The sequence below is a fragment of the Microtus pennsylvanicus genome, chromosome 5 (genome assembly GCF_037038515.1).
Source record: "Microtus pennsylvanicus isolate mMicPen1 chromosome 5, mMicPen1.hap1, whole genome shotgun sequence".
Taxonomy (NCBI): domain Eukaryota; kingdom Metazoa; phylum Chordata; class Mammalia; order Rodentia; family Cricetidae; genus Microtus; species Microtus pennsylvanicus.
In genome coordinates this window covers 126,964,956-126,982,532 of record NC_134583.1, presented here as the reverse complement: position 1 = coordinate 126,982,532, position 17,577 = coordinate 126,964,956, and the positions used below count along the sequence as shown (strand labels likewise).

Below are 17,577 nucleotides of genomic sequence, written 5' to 3'. Positions count from 1 at the left end.
GGTTAATATCCCAAGTCCACCTATATGACCTACAGATGGTTATAACAGTCCATGTATTTGCTGCAATGAGGCCCTCTTGTTTGTCCTGGCCACCTGGCTAGCTTAGCCCCAAAATAACCACACAGAAATTATATTAATTAAATCACTGTTTGGCCTATTATCTCTAGCCTCTTCTTGGCTAACTCACACATCTTGATTTAACCCGTTTCTATTAATCTGTTATCGCCACATGGCAATGGCTTACTGGGAAAGATTCAGTATGTCTGACTCTGGCTGCTCCATGGCAACTCTCTGACCCTGCCTTCTTCCTCCTAGCATTCTGTTTAATTTTCCCCACCTACCTAAGTTATGCCCTATCAACTAGGCCAAGGTGGTTTCTTTATTAACCAATGAAAACAACATAAAGACAGAAGGACCTCCTACACTGTTTACTGAAATCTCAACCTCTCCACTGAATAAAGAGAAAGGCACTGAATACCCATTTCAGAATGTTTAGGGAGGAATGGGTGAGATAACTGAGCACAAAACAAGCAGTTGTTCCCCCAAACGAATATCACAGATGATTCAACAATTCTAGCATGCATTTCCTATTTACTGTAAGGACATGCTATAACACAGAACTGGTTTAAAAGGTGAGAACTCTCCAATCACAGAAATTTAAGGCTGAGAATACAGCTCCTTAAGTAAAGATTTAGTCAGCGTTGTTATTTACAAACTGTAAAACATCAAATTTATGAAAAAAAACTATAATAACAGACATATGAGCAGAGTAAGAGAAATACTGGCATCCAATTCGGCAAGACTTTCAGTTTATATATCACATTTAAAGCATAAGGGAGAAAGTCACAAATAGATAGCTATGGAGAATTCATGAAAAAATACATTAAAGTAGACAACAAAACAAGAAAGTATGCTCTAGCTTCAAAAATAAATAAAAATAAAAATTTTAATAAAGTAAAGATTCACATAAAGTCCTTTAGCTGCTTCTCATCTCATCCAACTATAACCAACTGTTGAATATGACTGAAGACTGCAAATGGCTTGTTTTCTTCCTTTCCCATATCTCCAGGGATCTCTCTCCTCACTTACTGGCTCAGTCTGGCTCCCAGGAAAGGTTCCCCACCTCCAATGTGCCACAAGGGCTTTTCATAACCTCACTTAGAATCTTTTACCTGATTCTACAGCCTCTGGTTAACCACCTCACCTGTAACAATTTTGAGTATTTCTTCAAATTTGAATTATTTCTCAAAACATAAAATAAAAACACTATGGTGACTTCTTCTTCCCAGAAGTTCACAATTTACCTTACTTGGAAACAAACTTTTTTCCAGGATATTAATGCTAGAGTGTGCTGGAGTAGAACAGGCCACTATTTCAGAATAAATAATACAAGGAGAGAAACTAAGAAAGAGCCAGAGGGAGGGGAATGAAGACAGAAAGGGGGTGATGCCTCTGCAGGCAGAGGAATGCCACAGATTGCCTGCTGTCTTCCAGCGCTGGGGACAGACAGAGATGGATGCGGCAGTGTCAGAAGAGGATACCCTGACACCTGGAATTTGACCTTCCATCCTCCAGAACTGTGAAGCAGACAGTTCTGCCACTAAAGCCACCCTTCCAATGACAGCATGCCACAGGATCTCTACACACTAATTACCCTGGAGACATCTCCTCTGAGCCACCTGCCGAGCACAGCGTGGTCACTTCAATGGCTTGCAGTCTGTGGCTGCCCTTCATTCATTTCAGGAATACACCGTCTGTACTACCTACATACTAAATGGAGGCAAAAAGAGAAGGTTGAAGGGGGAAATTCCAAGAGGTTTTACTACTTACACCCTGGAAATGTGAGCTAAGTCCTGGAAGGCATGAGACTCCAATAAAGGAATTTGGACAACCTAAGAAATTCTGGCAGAAACTGAAGCAAACACTCACAAAGCATTACTTATGTGATCCAGTGCTACTCCAAACACTTCATCCCCTGCCTTCAGAGCATCCTTTTCACTGCCCAGACAGGTACTACCATCAAGCACATTCCAGTGATAAGAAAGTAAAGGGAAGAGCAGCTCTCCTGCTCAAAGCTGACAACTAGGAAGTGGCAGAGCTGGGATTTGAACCCAGGTAATATGCACCACAGTGCAGGCTTTTTACCTGAGAGAGGCTCTCAAGAGTAATAATACACAAGCAAATAATACGCAAGACAGGTGTAAAACACATATGGTTCCTTTCCATAGGTACCTCTGTGGCTGCTAAGAGAGTTAGGGAGTTGAGACCTTTTCTAAATCTTTAGGAGAGCCAGAAGCTATAGCATCTGCACAGCTCTTCTGATGATTCTGTAACAGTGCTGTGAGGTGAAAAAGTCACAGGTGCAACTTGAGAAAACTGTCATCGACTTCTTGACCCTTCACATGAGCCAGTACATCAGGATCTGACATGAAAATCATATATCTCAGACTTCTGGGAATATCAGCAGCAACCTCCAACCAAGCAGGACTCTCAAGAGTAGGGTCAAATGCATAGATCCTAGAAGGAGCGCATTAAGATCAAATTCTAACTATACAATGTCCTAAGCAGGAAAATGGTGTAGGAAGTCCTTCTGTATATGTGTTGCTTTTATTGGTTAATAAAGAAGTTGCTTTCGGCCAATGGCTTAATATAGTAAAGGCAGGCTGAAAGAGATATATAGAGAAAGTAGGCAGAGTCAGAGAGGAGCCTTGTGGCTGCCTGCCAGGAGGCAGATGCCTCCACCGGAGCCCACTGAAACTTTGCCGGTAGGCCACAACTTCATGGTGATGCACAGATTAATGGAGATGGGTTAATTTAAGATATAAGAGTTAGCCAAAAATATGTTTAAGCTATTGGCTAAACAGTGGTGCAAATAATATGGTTTCTATGTGATTATTTCAGGTCTGAGCAGCCAGGAATGAATGAGCAGTCTCAGCCAACAATTGGTGCCCAATGTGGTCAACTAAATTCAATTAAAACCTGAGAGAGCTTGGAAAGAAATTCTAAAGGAAAAAAGGCACACACAAAACAAAGTTTAATGCAGCTTCTTGCTCTGTTTGCTGGTGGCAAGCAGAAATGCAGCTCCTTTAAGAGGTTTCCCAATTCAGTTTTAGCAACAAAAAAAATTGTATAGCTTCTTTAAAAACAGCAACTTCCTGGTTCGCCAGCATGGACAGCACTGACTCTTTCTGGAGGTCTGGCTATCGAGTATTTAAATGGAGTCTGTGAGCAGTGTGTTACAAATTGTAGATCCACTGCGACCTGACCCTGGATCTGAGGTGGAAAAAAATGGCTTTCAGAGATAATAACCATGCCTCTGCCATGTTGGACTGGGCAGAGCCAACAGGCCACACCACAGAGTTGGTCTTAGTCATGCCTACTTAGCATTAAAAAAATTCTAAAAAGGCACTTCTGGTCAAAAAATAATTACAAATACACAATAAAGACAGGTTCAAATAAAAAAGACCTCTGAATGGGTCACAGTACATATGCTCCTGGCAGCACCAATCTACTTCAATAGGATGATGGGTATCGAAGAGGATCCTCATGGAATCTGTTAGCCATTTGGGAAAAAAAAAAAACAAAAGAAAAAACTGTTCTTGCCTGAACTACTTGACTAAACTTACACGACCCACAGAAAAATAACTGCTAAAGTTGCCTAAAACAAGTGAGATGGTCCCTTCAGAGCACCTGTTTCATGAAAGAGACTGCCAGACATTCCACAGGACATAGAAGAAAGTGACTGACAAACTGCCAATATAAACTGTCTTTGAAATTTCCTGCTTCATGGAAAAGTTTGCCAGACACTACAGGCATGTAAGGCCAAAGATTGTATGCCCCAAAGTTACAGAAGAATTTTGGGTGACTATTCCAGCAACGAGATGTCTATGTCAATTCTAGAGTTTTGGAAGTTGCTTACAATGTACTTCCTGTTAACTTAGGTAATACTATATCCTTCTGGGATCTTCGACGGAGTTAAAGAACAGATAGTTATAATTATAGTTTTTCTTAGTTATAATAAAAGATAATTAGATATAAATATTGTAACTGTAATTCTTGCTTGATTCCTGTTTTGTTATATATCATTTTATTTTGTTAAAGTTAAAACATTTCCTTTTATTTAAACAGAAAGGGGGAAATGGTGTGGGACGTCCTTGCTTTTATTGGTTAATAAAGAAGATAGCTCCTTTTGGCCAATGGCTAAACAGAGAAAAACGCGGCTGAAGGAGATATATAAAGAGCACCAGCAGAGTCAGAGAGAAATCATGTAGCTGCCCACCAGGAGACAAACACCTCTTCCTGAGCCTGCCAAAACCTAGCCAGTAGGCCACAACTTTGTGGTGATGCACAGATTAATGGAAATGGTTTAATTTAAGATATAATAGTTAGCCAAAAATATGCTTAAGCTATTGGTCAAACAGCATCTCAAATAATATAGTTTTCTGTGTTATTATTTTGGGAAACAAGAGCAGTCTCGGCCAACAGGAAAATCAGTTCAACTCTCCAATGTCGAGATGGCCCCACCGCAGAAAGGGGTGGTACTAGTATTTTCCCCACTAGTTAAAGGAAAGGATCAACAAAGCACATAAATACCATTTTAGTAACCACCTGGCACATAGTTATTAATAACTATGACAAGTATTATTATCATTATTGTTGATGATGACATCATTGTTTCTTCCTTTTTCAAAGTATATGGACCTGGACATGCTCAGTTGGCAGGAGGCATGCATATCCTCTGAATCTGGAAATCCATCCTTTCAAATATAGTGACCTATAATTCATGATCCTAGAGAAGCTAAATAGGAAGGTAAACCCAAAGAAAAACATGTAGTTATCCTCCTGGATATTGGAAGTAGACAAGATTGCCAGGCAAAAATTGAGAGCTTAGGGGTAGAGGTGGGGTGGGGTAAGGGGAGATGGGGAGAGAGAAGTGAGAAAGGGAGGATGGGGAGAACTTGGGAGAATGGGATGGTTGGAATGGAGGAAGAGTGGATATGGGAGCAGGGAAGTATATATCTTAATTAAGGGAGCCATTTTAGGGTTGGCAAAAGACTTGACTCTAGAGGGATTCCCAGGTGTCCAAGGAGATGTCCCCAGTTTGTTCCTTGAGCAGCTGAGGAGAGGGCACCTGAACTGGCCCTATCCTATAGCCACACTGATGAATATCTTGCATATTAACAAATATAGTGATTATATTAAGACAAAACTTTGAGGTATACAGAATTACGTAATAAACAATCACCTCCCGCGAGTCTGCACACACTGCAGCTGCAGCAGCACTTCTCTCTGAATCTCAGAGTTTTGGCTTTTCTAGCCAAAATATTTCCAAAATGTACCTTGCTCAAAACCAGTCTGACAGCATGTGCTGAGTCGTGAAGTTTCTCCTCCAGAAGCCTATCCTAAGGAAAGAATCCAAATGCAGAGAACAAAGATTTATGCACCTAGGCATGCATTAGAATACTCATTAAATAGGGAAAAATGAAAGCAACCTAAATCTCCAAAAATAGAAGAATAAACAGTTAAGTAAATTATGGAAGAGCAATATATACTTTATTCCACAAACATTAAATGTGCGTTTGCAAAACACTTTGAATAACAGAGAAAAATGCTTAGTCAAACTTTATATAAAGTAGGAGAGAAACTGGTTATACAAGATGATCATCAATTATGTGCAGGTACATTGGTAAAAGTATATATAGTTCTGCATGTGCCAAAAATTCACTACAGTTTGAGCAGGATTTACACAGCAAGGATCCTTAAAGGCACTCTTCATTTATCAAGCTTTAGAAATTATTCCTATCAGTAGAATTATATGAAAATTTAAATACCCAAAAAAGAAGAAAAAAAGAGAGCTTAAGAAACTCATTGCTTCTTCCTACTTGAGAAAAACAAATCTTTTACAGCATTCTCAGTTCTCAGGACTGGTGGGAATTCAGGCAGATGGATTCCCAGAAGATAAAAAGACAGACCACCAAAGCATCAGGATAAATCAGAATCAGGCCTGATTCAAGCCTGATATCTATCATCGCCGCCCCCACCCCCATCATCCCTGCCCATATCCCCATAGGAAGCACACTTGAGGAAAGAAACAGACTAAGCTGAAGGACTCATGCTACTTCTGTACCCTCTGCATCCTGTGCTAAAAGAGACACAGTATCCCCAGAGAACCCACACTCGATTCTTTCAGTCTTGATGTCTGACCTTTATCTAAGAACAGAAAGCCAATGAAGCCTGGTCTCCAGGGGCCTCTCACCAGGTAAGACTCATTGAGGCCAGTCAGCTCACCTAGGCTCAAGCATTTAGAATCTGCAATTATACCGTGGACAGCAACAAGTTCCAGTGGAAAATGAAGTTTCAAGTTGCCCTGAAGCAGAGAGCCTCAAACCTTATCTTCTTGCCTTCTCATTCCTTATGCATTGCATCAAATCACTGCACAAATAAATAAGCAAACTTGTAAAAAAATGATTCAATCAATGAATGAGGTAAGGACAGCATAGGTCTCTGAACTGTTCCCTCTAGTGGACAACTCCTCCTTAAACCAAATCATTTGCCAAAGACATTATCCTAACTCAGCTATTCTTTTACTGTCTTAGTTCATGGAGTTTTTCTTCTTCCACTCTATCCTCAGAAAAATGTCTAAACTCCTCAGTCAGGCACCAAAGTTTCCACAGCGTGATTTTCACTTCCTGTCAATCTTCTATCACGGTCACCTTTCCCAAAGCTGCATCCGCATGTCAACTATACTGGCCTCTCGCTCATTCCTTGAATGCTCTCTGGTCTTTCTCTCCTCCTGAAGTTAACCTTGCATTTATCTAAAGTGTTCATCCTTCATGTCACCCGCCAAAGTCTGACTTGCCTTTCAATGCTCCTTCCACACATGGCTCCTTGACTTATCATTTTCTGATCTCCCCAAGTTAGAACTAATATATAGCATAATTATTTGGATGGAGAGATAGCTTGGCTGGAAAAGGGCTTGGATAACCTGAGTTTGATTTCCAGAACCTACTTTAAAAGACATGGCCAGGTGGTGGAGTGCACACCTTTAATCCCAGCACTCAGAAGGCAGAACTCTGTGAGTTCGAGGCCAGCCTGGTCTATAAGAGCTAGTTCCAGGACAACTAGGATGTTACACAGAGAAACCCTGTCTTGAAGAAACAAAAGTAAGATTAAAAGAAGACAAGACATTAAGAATGAATTTACAACCCCAAAGCTGTGGAAGTGAAGACAGGAGGATCCATGGGGCTCATCAGCCAGCCAATGTAGGCTATTCGGTGAGCTCCAAAGCAAAGAGAGAGCAATCCTTTCTTGAGTAACATGGTGGGCAGTCCCTGAGTAACAACACTCCATGTTGAGCTCTGTTCTTCATGCTCATGTATTCACACACACACATGTGAACCCACAGGTGCATCCACCCAAAAACATGGACACGTACACACAAACGTAAATTTATTTCTTGAAGAATGGAATGTGTGAGCTCCCTCTTTTTCTCACATTCTCTTTCTTCCCCTTTCCAAGCCCTGTCATTTGTGAGTTTTTATATCTTCCTCCAAATGTTGAGCTGTCTTAGTCCCCCTTCCAAACCATACAGTTTCTAACTTATGTTGGGGGTGATATTCTTTCTTCTTGTAACCAAAAAGCCTGTTATGAAACGAAAGCCTTTTCCACGTCACCTGATGCCCCATGGAGACTAGACTCCGGCTGCCAGATTACCCTCGTGAGGTTTACCTCCAAGTGGAAGTCAGAGCCCGTGACCAGCCTCTTGCGTCAGCGCTCTCCAAGATCAATGTTAATTGCCCAATCAGACGAGCCTGATGCTGACAGAATGGGAGCTAATTAGGAAGTGCCAGGGCCCATTGCAGTTATTAATGGCTGTCATTTACAATGACGAAGGTGCAATGAGGGCTGCTGCGGGTCTCTTTCTTGTCACCCTGAGCCAGCCATAGTGAAGATGGGCACAGGGGCAGAGGGAAGCTGATGAGCTGGGGGAAGGAGGCTCCAGAACAAGTTCTCATGAATCTTCCAGATGCCAGGATGGCCAGGACGGCTCTCAGGTCAGTGACTAATTAAGAAAAGAGCTCTTTGAAACTGTGGGTTCCTAGACCTTGGCCCCAGAAATTGATTCAGTGCGTTTGGAAAAAGGCCCAGAAAACTGACTTTTCTTAAATTTCCCAGGTGATTCTCGTGATTCACCTAAAGTGAAAATCATTCAGACAAATATCCAAGTAAACCAGTTTTTGGTCCCCAAAGAATCCCTTACCCAACAATCTCTTACAAAACACAACATCAAGCAGGAAAGGCCAGGCTTGATGGCTAACAGTAGGAAAACTAGGCCGCCACTGAGAATTGAAAGACGTGGTTTGGGGTTGCAGATCTGAAATCACTGACCATCAACCCCCTTATGGCCTTAGTGTAGCCGTCTATGAAATGGAGTATTCAATTACATGGATCTCACAGTTCTCCCACAAATGTGAGAAGAGCCATGCATCCATGTGTGCAGCAACCACAGATGTTCAAATTTGAGGGATCCATTCGAAAGGAGAACATTTTAAAATATAATTGTATTGCATTTTAAGACTTAGCTTTAGCTTGAACTTGGACGTTATGCTTGGACAAAGCAGAAAGATGTGAAATGTTTCCCTTGAAAGTTTAGTGATTCCTATAAAAAAAAATCTCTTTGGCATGTGACAGAGTGGGGACCTTCTTATCAATTTAGTGTGTCTGGGGCAGTGATCTGTATGGTGGGGCTGCCAGAAGCCTCTTAATGACATGAACTATCGATGTCCAATAAAGTAATTGGCCACCAAACGATGGAACGTTAACAATGAAAGCTTGACTAAGCTTTATAGTTGTTCTATATAAGCAGGAATGGTGTGTGTAAAGTCTACACTCCTATAAATTTGAAAATAGATAAGCTCTCTGCAAATTGAACTTTTTCCCTCATTTTTGGCTTCAAACCACTTTCCAAGAGCCCACCTACCATAGCTTTACACAGGCGAACATCTGGTAGGGACATAAATGCAAGCCTACCTTAGAGAGTAGGGAGAGGCATCCATTTGTAAATGTTATTTTAGAAGGGACTGTCTGGTCTGTTCACTTATTAACTTCATTAGAAGGCTAATGAATCTACTGCTGAGAAAATGAGAGGGAGCTCCGGCTGGGGAAAGTGATGAGAACTCCACACCCCTTCTCAAATGCTGGGCTTATTTGTGGCCATGATAAACCGGCACTGTACTCACAGGGAAGGGAAGACAGCGTAAAATAACAATCAACCGACGCAGGCCATACGTTCTTTTAGCCACTGGGCAAAGATCAAGATTTATGCATGCCAGGGTCCTGCCCAGTGGAAGAAAACAGACCAGGCCATAAAAAGGTGCTTTTTTTCTATAATAAATGGAATAACATTAAACCCATAAGCCAGATCTGCCTTCTCGGTGTTCTTGGGTCTCAATTCCCCAGTAAAGTAAAATGTCTGATAATCTAAGACTCAGAATGAACTTCTCTGCTCTGCAGTTTAGAACAAACACTTCCACGTACTGAATGGCGGCCTCTTTGTTTAATGAATCCAAGCTAAGCAGTTTGGATAAGCGTTGTGGCTAATGCTTGCCAACTGGATAGGACCCATGAGTGTGCAGGGTGTGTTAGGCTGTTGACACACGGATTAAAACTTAATCCCCAGGAGTCTTAAGGAGGGCGAGGGTAGCTGCACACTGCACTAATGTTGTTAGCTCAGGAAAGGATCCGATGAGCATCATAAATTTTGGCTGTGCCCAATGCTGGATAGCCCAAGATGCAGTGCCTGTGGACTCCGAGTTGAAAGAGCCCACCCTTACTTAGGAGGAAACAGAAGAATGATGTGAGTACTGCTTAGAGGCTGAGACAGGCTTTGAACCCCCACTTCCTTAGAGCTCAGCAGCTCCCAACCCTACCTGGGTATCAGAATGAATGAGGGGGACTTTAAATGTCAGAGCATAAGTCATGCTTGCCAAACTGGAATCCCATGAACGGACCAGGAGCCTTCATTTCCTAAACATGTTCTACACATTAGGGGATGGTGTATGGTCCCTCTCTGCCTCCCACATTACTTACATGGGGAGTAGCAAATCACTTCAATAAATGTAGTTTCACCCAGAAGTTGCATCAAATACAAAAATAAACAAATAAGTAAATAAATAAATAAATCCCCAAAAGAGATTTTTTGAGGGAACAGGAAATCATCCTTGCGTCTTATACCCAAGACCATCACAATCACCGTCATCGCCAACATCACAAATGCTACCACCATCTGCCATATCCAAATCAAGAAATACAGTGGCCTTTACTGCTTGTCCAAAACAGTCAAGTACCTAAAGAAGGCTCAGAAAAATCTCTTTCAAGTGATCCTCTCTCTATCAGTGCATCATTTCCAGGCATTATGTCTCTGGAAGTCTGAAGCTTTTCTCTTAAAGATGGCAGTACAATTGCCATCTGGACCTTAGAGGAAGCTTCTGGGCTTAGAGCATATGAACAAATAATAACCATGTCATCTGGTATTGACCTGATTGCAGAGTTTTACATTAAGTTCATCTATGCATTAATTTCCAGTTCTACATTAAGTTTCAAGTAGTTCTAGAAAAAGCTATGGGAAATAAAGTCCTTCCTCTGCAGGTTTCCATCCAAGGTTTAACCCAACCACAGAACAAAAATAATTAACAAAATCTATATATAAGTTGAATAAGTATCAAGCCTTTTATTACCATTATTTCCTAGATTATAAAACATAACCCTTGTTATAGCATTTATTTATTGCTATAGCATTTATATTGTGTGAGGTATCATAAGCTACCTAAAGATATTTTAAACTATATACAAGAATTGCATGAGCTAAAGGCAAATAGCTATTGGCCTGCTATCATTTTCTATGTTCATTTTACAAAAGTAATCTGAGAATCCCCAAATTCTGTATCCATTGAAAATTCTGGTTCTACTCCTCTATTGACAAAAAGGAATGGATGTTTGTTTTTTTTTCTCTAGAGATGTTCAATCCCTACTGGAGCAATAAGTTTGAATTTTATTCAACAGGAAAATAGTTCCGGTGAATGTGGGAAGCTTCTAGCGGGGAGTGCGGAGCCCTTCTACACAGCTGGGGAGAACGCAAACTGATACAGCCGCTGAGGAAGTCAGTCTGGAAGTCCCTCGAACACACTAACACAGAACTACAATGTGGCTCAACCAAACACTTCTGGGAACATACCTGAAGGACTGGAAGTCAACATACTACAGAGATACTACACATGCATGCTTACCGCTCTTCATAACAACTAAGAGAAAGAACCAGTCTAGATATTGTAACAGAAACTATGAAAGAATTTAAAATGTGAGATATGTTCATGTTGGAATTATAGTCAGCCATAAAGTAATCTGACATCATGACATTTGCAGGAAAATTGATAAAGATCATTTATGACAAATGAAATAAGTCAAACACATAAAGACAAATACTGCCTCTTTTCTTTCTATGTGAGTCCACACTTGTATATGTGGGTGTGGGGGGATGGATGTGGGGAATATCCACGTAGGTCAAGAAGGTAGAAAGGGGACTATGAGAAGGAAGGGAGAAATCTCAGTAGGAGGAGAAGGTAAAGCAACATAATTGTCATAAAATAAGAATAGGGGGGGATATGCAGGACGGAAGGGGACCAGGGAGGACCAGGAAAGAGGGGACGAAAAGAACTAAGTCTGTGCCATAGATGCCAATGCCATAATGGAAGGCATCTCTGTGTATACTAACTGAAAATTTTAAGAGGCTGGAGAGATGGCTCCATAAAATAAAATAATAGAATAGAATAAAATGCACCTGTTCCAAGCCCCTCAGGACACATATGTAAAAGTCTGACATAGAGGGGTGGGCCTATAACGCTAGCACTGCAGGACAGAAGTAGTCATATCTCAGGCCCTCACTGGCTAGCCAGTCTGGCCCAAATAGCAAGTTCTAGATTCAGGAAGAGATTGTTGTCTCAAAAACTAAGGTGCGGAAACAAAGAAGACACCATAACATCAACTTCTAGTCTCCATAAGAGTCTGCAGGGGTGAGCACACACACCCACATACACACGTGCACATATGAATATATACGCACATCACACAAACACATAAATACACTTAATTAAATATAGCACTATATTTAATTATATATGTCATCCAATCACCCCTCCAATCCAACCCTATAACTGTTCTACATTATGTGGAAAGAGCTGGGCAAAACTTGTGTTTCTAGAGCAGAGCCACTCACTGAGGAAGGCACTAGATGTCATGTATGCACACATATTCTTGCACCTACTTGTTTCCGTTTCAAATATTGTATCATTCAACCAAACTAAACATTCCTTGAGGAGAGCAAACACAGCATCTGATTTGCATCTCCCGGTGATGTGCTTGGGGCTGCTTACACAGTGGATGATCAATCAGTACCTGTTCAGTTGAATGGTCTGTGACCCATTCAGGGTGTTTCTTCAAATTCATCACCACTGAAAGCAAATAGGAGAAGGTCCCAATTCCATAGAGAGGATTTTACATCCTTCCCACATCAGCCTCATCTTTGGAAGCTCACATGTGAAGAGCCTAACGAATAGGGCAGAAAGCTTTTAATTAACAGTCGAGAGAGAAAAAAATATGTCATTCCAATCTTCAGTTTTGTTTCCATTAGTTCACCAAGATTCATCGGGAATTCCACTAAGGAATTGGGGTGAGCATTTGTAGAAGGAGGGAAGCATATAAATAAATCATGAGTGTCATTAAAATTTGTAAACTAATAACTTCTGGGAAGCCTTAGCAATTATCGTCAGGGTTTTCTTGGCAAACAGAAAATTAATAAATCCAAAAGGTCTCCATTTTATATTTAAAAGGCAGCATCCCTGAGAAAGGTCACTGACAGAACAATTAGAGAGGAAATAAATGGTTCAGACAACTGCTTGGGAAGCAGATGAAAGCCACAGATTCTCAAGAGGCAGGAGAATAAGACAACTCAATACGAAGAAAGGGGTGGCGAGGAGGAGCTGCGGTGAGGTTTGGCTAGAGGCTCCTGGAGCTCCATTTGGATAGCTAAGCCTTTGTAAGATGCAATTTAAATATTTATGCACGACCAATCAATGAACACCTAAGGCACATGTTCCTTACCAGAGAAGCTCATAGTCCGAGGACAAATCATCAGTGAAATTTCAGGATGCAAAGCTGGCCGTGAGCAGAGAAGGAATGCCCAACCCAGGGTTGGAAGGGTCTTCAGAAGGATGTGCCTGATAACCAGCCTTTCTCCATAAGCATTCTAACTGGGAACCCTTATTGTTCTAGGTACCCATAGGGCACATCCAGAAAGAAAAACTGGAGCTAGTAGCTTTCCTATGAAGATAATATCTCCCATTCTTCAAGGTGGTAGTGAAAATAAAGAAAGAGATGAGGAAGATGAATATCAAATGTCCACCAAATGTCTATTTGGGATATTTACTTATTTATTCTTGTCTCTTTTATACCTAGATAACTACAAATTCATGTAAATTCTCTGAGTACCCATAACCCAATAACCAGCAGAAAGCTTCTACAGAAAAATCACAATTGTGAGAAAGACAGGAATGGTACAGTTGTCTCTAGTGGAGGTTTCACTTAGGACAAAATTATTGAAGTGGAAATGCCATACAATAGACCAGGGAAGCCCCTAATCTCAGTGTCCTCACCCTGATTTTTCAAGGGAAGCACTGTGTCCTCAAAAAAGCCCATCTGATTCATCAGTTCTTTTCACTTGAACTCTAATATGTGCTGTGTCCTTTGACTGAGATCATCAGATGCTTGCATTAAATGGCAACTTTACATAGCCATCCTCGTGTTCGTGAAGAAAAACTGCGACCACCTCCAGCTTAACAAGACCAAAGAACTGCAGAACACCACAAGGACACGGAAACAGATGTCAATGCGATGCTTTCAATCTCTTTGTTTATTTAGAAGTAGAGGGCCTCTGAATTATTAACCCAGTGGGGGCAAACAATCCCATTGCAGTGAAGTCTGGCAGGGGGTGTCATCTTGTCAAGACAGATGCTGCTTCGGGGCTTCCCTGTCGCACAGAAAATCACCAAATTCGGTTTCAGCATGGTTAAGCACAGTAAGCCAATGCAGGAGGCTGAAAGGGTACATGGGTAATTTAGTTTCTTTTTCCCTTTCCACTCTGTTAGGGAGGTAACTCTAGCACTCTAGGCTCAAACTGTAAAGTCTATCATCGTTATCAATACAGGAAAAGAAAATGAGAGATAAGCTTAGAGACGAATGGAGAAGACAGCAGAGTGTTGGAAGCCTCCCAGTGGCCCCAGCAAACGCGCCTGCAGAAGCCTGCACAATTTAGGAGTGGTGTCTTTTCATTCGCATTCTAGCACTGAACTTCCAAGGTGAGTTTTATCAACATGCAAAAGTCCTGAAACCTAACACAAAAATACATCCTTATCTGACATTTATCCACTGGCAAAAGCTCATAAATCTCTATAAATCCTCAAAATGTCACACCATATGGAATATGATTTCTGTTAACTGCACCAGAGGAACCAAAGCGGGACTGTGCCTCTTCAGTCAACTCCCTGGGTCCCCATGCCCTCCCATCTGCCTCTTTGCCTCTTCTTTGGCTCCCGCCTCACCTATAGAACAGCCCAGAGAAGCTGGCCCATAAAAGATTATCTTCAACAAGGTAGTCTTCAATATTCTGATTCCTCCCAGAGAGCCCAAGGGACAACAATCAGGGACATGCTCCTTCCTCCTTAGTTCCTGCCTTCCTACTTAAAGTTACTACTAATTACTAGAGGCTACAGAACACATCACGCCCCTTGATGATCTAGGAGTTCCCTCACAAGTTCCTACAGCAAAGGATCCCTAAATGAAAGGCCAATAATGAAATGAAAACCCTATACAAACACATAGGGTTCTAATAATCACGAATAACTACAACAAAGTTAAGTGCTTCCTACACCAGTTACTGTCCTAAGTGGTTTTGCATTTATCAATTAATCCTTACAAGTCACTCACTAATTCATTCACTGAGCAAACATATTAAGCACCTCATGAGTGCCAGATTCTCCTCGAGGTGCTGGGGGCACAGCACTAACTGAAAATGAAAAAAATAAACAAGCCTTTCTCTCTCTACAACTTAGACATTAGTGGTTGTCTGCAGGCAAATAAATAAATCAATAAGTAAATATTTAACATGCAAAATAGTGATTCAGTACTGGGAAGGAGAAGGTAGGGCAGGCAATGAAATGGGGAATCCTAGGGAAAGGACTCACAGATGGGGGGACATGGAAGCAGAGATGAAATGGAAGGAGGGGCTCCCTGACCCTTGGGATTCTAAACCAGAAAGGAGTTGAGCATAGACACTGCAGGGAACTGCGTGGTGCTTATGTCTAGGGAACCACAACCGTACCAAGTGCACACATTTGTTCTCTACTGTCCCCAGCTCCTATGAGGGGAAAGTGGGTCTCAGAGGTTGGTGTGGTATTGAATGACAGACTATAACAGCTCATGTACCCCATCCTGATCCTTGCACTCTACCTAAAGACTGTGTTTTTATGGAAGAATCTTTGTTAGTGCCACTATATATCTTGAAATAAAATGACCCTGGATTATCCAAGTGGGGGCCTTTTCTAACCACAAAGCCATGGTCAGGGGTAGGGAGGGGGCACTGAAACAGGAGAATATCAGGTAAAGATAAAGGCAAGATGGGAGAGACACAATCACGAGGTCCTGGAGCAGCTTCCAAACATGGATAGAGGTGAAATTTTACTCCCTAAAGCCTCCAGGGTAAAGTGAAGACCTAACGCTACCCTGAATTCAGGCTTCCAGACTACAAAACGGAGAGAGGAAGTGTCTCCTGCTCTAAGCCATCCATGAGGGGTCACTTGTTGTGACAGCCACAGGAAAATAAGACACAGAGGCTAAGTACAGTGTCCAAAGGTGAGGTTACAGGGTTCGCTCGGTGTGCAAACCCACACTTAAGCTCCAGCAGTCAGATGGCAGCGTGCCTGGAGTGACTTGCTTCTATATCACATCCGCTGAAGAGCTGAGCAGCTCCCACGTCAGGGGCTTCAGAGGCTGTGTCATCAAGCAACTGGGCCACGTTCTCCGGATTTGCCTGGCCCATCCTTGGAACTAGCCAAACCTTTTTTAAAACACGAACTGTCAGGCACAGGTGTTCCTAAACATAAGGCCAGGATTTACCAGTTGCTTTCGTGATTGGACCAAACCGACTACACAGGAGTGAGGCTTATGGTACCGTGCAGCATCTCTGTTTGGGGGCTTTAGGAAGAGCTTCTGAGCATCAGTTCTCAGGCAATACTGCGTGAGTGGAATCTGCCCAGCTCTCATCTGCTAGAGGTGGGGAGAGCTTCTACCTCCACCAACTTTTACTGAACAGTAAAATAGGTACGAGACCACCTAAACAAAAGGATGCAGACCTCCACTATCTGATAAGTTAGCCCCCAAACTTTAATTTAGCTGACATCCCTTTCAGTGAGACCTGCTTCTGACTATCCCTCAACAAGCAGGGAGGCCAGATAATGAAGCATCTCATACTCCAGGCTCCCTGCAACAAGATCCACGAAACCCTCAGGACATGGCACCGGGTGGTGTCGCAGTCAGATAAGTGGCCTTCAGTGGAAGTATCCTCCCCAGCGTTGATGTGTGGTAGAGAAAATGAAAGGAAACGCACCAGCCCACCAGCCTGCAGCAGTAAGCACGAGCACAAGGTACCAAGTCACAGCTGCTGGTGACACTTGCTATTGCCAGTGTGTCAGCGCATGCTAGTGTGCAAGGCGTGAAACTCGGAGGCCTAAGAGCTTGCATGCCAAGCTTTCATCTTTGGACCACCAGCACAAAAATAATGACCAACTTGGCCTTAGCTTAGCCTTTTTTTTCCAACTAGCTCTTATAACTTAAATGAACCTGTCTCTTTTAATCCACATTTTGCAGCACGGCTTGGTTACTCTGTTCTGTACCATATCTCCAACTTCTTCAGTCTCTGGTGAAATCTGCACACCTAGATTCCTCCTCCTCTTACTCTCTCTCCCCGCCAGAAATCCCACCTATCCTCTCCTGCCTTGCTATTGGCCCTTCAACTCTTTATTAAACCAATCGGAAAGTGCCTTAGGCAGAGACACATCTTTGCAGGGTCCACAAATTCCACAACAGGTTTGCACACAGGTGTTCCCCGTCCAGAAGAACTCCTAGCATCACTGCTAACTCAGAGCCCTCTTCTCCATGCTGACCCTTCTCCACCATGACCCTTGTACCCCAACACTGTCATCAAGATGCCTTCCTACCCTCCAAGGTACAAGAAGTACAGTGCAGCCAATTCACAGAAGTTTCTGGGGCCTAATAGTTTAACTCCTTTTAAAATAAAAATAAGCAAATAAACTTTTGAAGCTGAAAAAATATGTTTTCAAATAGGTTGCTGAGATATTTTCCTTTTTGCCCATTATAATATTTCATTATATAATACAAAATAAAATTAGCATCATTCTATGGGAAAAAGTGGTTCACAAAGGCAAAATCGAGTAGGCACCATAAAAACCA

The 17,577-nt window shown here is 42.0% G+C and overlaps 1 protein-coding gene across 1 annotated transcript in view; it reads right to left on the bottom strand.

Annotated features, from left to right (window-relative positions):
- Positions 1–17,577, bottom strand: part of Sorcs3 (sortilin related VPS10 domain containing receptor 3) — a 648,362-nt gene that overhangs the window by 449,106 nt on the left and 181,679 nt on the right. The window lies entirely within an intron of this gene.